This window comes from Phalaenopsis equestris, unplaced genomic scaffold (genome assembly GCF_001263595.1).
Source record: "Phalaenopsis equestris unplaced genomic scaffold, ASM126359v1 Scaffold000240, whole genome shotgun sequence".
Lineage (NCBI taxonomy): Eukaryota > Viridiplantae > Streptophyta > Magnoliopsida > Asparagales > Orchidaceae > Phalaenopsis > Phalaenopsis equestris.
This window is the reverse complement of record NW_018164682.1, coordinates 2,389,841-2,392,481: the sequence shown is the minus strand read 5'-3', so window position 1 is coordinate 2,392,481 and position 2,641 is coordinate 2,389,841.

The window sequence follows — 2,641 nt, the reverse complement described above, 5'->3', positions numbered from 1 at the left end:
TATATATATATATATATACCGAGTCATCCTTTTTTGCATGTAATTAAAAAGAAATTAATATCATTTTGTCTTTCAATGAATTTATTGAAACTAGTACACGATTTAAGAGCTTGCGATTTTTTCACTCAAATAAATTCACAATTTAAAATTTCAAAATAAAGGACAAAATCTTTTATCTAAATTAAAATCAAAGTCGTGACGAGTCCAAATTTCGGCGAAAAGCCGATTTGCGTTGGTAATGTTATTTGGGCGTTACCATGTGATTAATGTTTGAAAAATGTTGGTCGTTCTAAACATAAAATGGACTTAATTGAACAGGCATTCCTATCCTAACTGTTAATTATGATGGCCAAAAGATTAGCTCGAAGAGATACATTGGCATGAGGCTTGTGGATCAAATATGCTGCTTTTGCTTGGAATACCAATATTGTAGATTCGATTTACATTGGTTGTGATATTAATATTAATTAGTCCCATTATTGTGCTTAGCTCAAAATGAGAAGAATCTTTCTTCTTTGAAAGTCTTCTTTCTTATTATTTGATGTATGCTAGAAGATTTGTGACAGTCGAGTAACATATTGTTGTATTAGTATTGTACGAGAATACAACACAAGTTGAGAAAAATGAAGAAAATCAGTAAAGATACTAGAAGTTTTTACATGAAATGTTCCACTATGAATTAGAGATTTCAGGTATAGAATCTTATCTCATAGGCAAAAAAGAGTTATATAGCTTCTTGAGTTACAATCTTAGTGCGCAGAAGAACTCGTCTCACAGTATGGAGCTATCGCGGTGGGGAGTAATTGTTGTAGCTTTAGTACATCATCTTCAAAGTTGACATAACATTTGGGATAATACACTGCTTCGCACGTAGCTGGATTTGTCATGAATTTCAATATTTGAGTGAGAATTTGAAACATGTATGAAAGAGGGCGCAAGATTTGGATGATATGTATTTATGTATGTATGTATCATAGGCCTTCACTTTTTATGTCGCAAACGCTTGTTCATTGTTGATTGGCCAAGATAGTCCTTGGTTCCTAATGACATATGGCAGGTTCCAATTTCTTTAGCCGTGAATTCCAGTTTTTGATTTCATTTGTCAAGCCACTTTGAGGTCTGTACAGATTATATATTTGGTTTTCAATTATTAATTGATTTTAAATATTCTAAAACTTCAAGTTATTTAAGTAAAATTTATAATCTATTTGCATTTTATGTTAAATATAAATTTTAAGTAAACGATAGATATAGATATATCTATCGTTTACTTAAAATTTATATTTAACATAAAATGCAAATAGATTATAAATTTTACTTAAATAACTTGAAGTTTTAGAATATTTAAAATCAATTAATAATTGAAAACCAAATATATAATCTGTACAGACCTCAAAGTGGCTTGACAAATGAAATCAAAAACTGGAATTCACGGCTAAAGAAATTGGAACCTGCCATATGTCATTAGGAACCAAGGACTATCTTGGCCAATCAACAATGAACAAGCGTTTGCGACATAAAAAGTGAAGGCCTATGATTCAACAACCAATTAATTGGAGCTCGACCTCCCAATAGTTGTTCGTCCCTAACAGGCCACCAACGAAGATCAATCTGTCAGTTATGATTGGCCATCTTCTCGGGTTCTACCATTCATCTCAGATCTTACTTTAATATGTAAATTAAAAAGGAATCAACACAAATCTTGAAGACATCTCACGAATGGGAGAAGTGTGGCCTACCAAGGATGAACTAGAATTATACACTTAGCCGACCAAACCACACATACCGGGAAGATGGAGCACCTCAGATAGATAAAGAGTAGTTCAACTTCGAAGAATCCAACATAAAAGATCCAATCAGATGAACATGTCGCTTTCCAACCTGGACATACTAAGATAGTAAAATGGGTCCTCCCGTTTCAAAATGTTGACATAGATCCCCAACAAAGAGTGGCCCAATCTAACAACTACCCGACTTAATAGCCACCCGGTCTAACAACCTCCCAACCAATATACATGGGCCCCACGGGCCATATTTATGTATAAAGTAAAATACTCATATCGCACTTGCATATTTAAGGGGTACAATATGTAATTGTATCTTGACCCATTCCTATAAATAGGAGGTCTATTTCATGGTAAATGTTACACGAATTTACTATTCATTAATGTTCTCTCTCTATCTCTCTCTCCCGTCCCTTAGCACTCTATTCCTTAGGCCTCTCAATGAGACAATTTTGTATTCAACAATAATAAACATTCATTTTAAATGAACATAAAATAAAACAATTTAAAATCAACTGATAAAAGAAATTTTTAAATACTCTTTCAAAATCTAATAAAAATAGTCTCTTGCTTTACTAAAATTAAGAAAAGGCAGGAAGCAAAGTTTTAACTTACTTATATTTTCAACTTTAAATAAAAAAAAATGAGTAAAGTAAAAAAATAATTCACTACTATTTATATTGAGTCATTTTAGCCTTAGAGTTTATAGAAGTGTCAAAGTATTTCCCGAGTATTTTAAAATTAACCTTTAATAGTCTCGGGAACATTTTGTTCCTTCAATAAACTTTGAGAATAAAACACTCATATAAATAGTCCGGAGCTATTTTGGCTCTTTACACAAAAAAGCTCCGGACTAT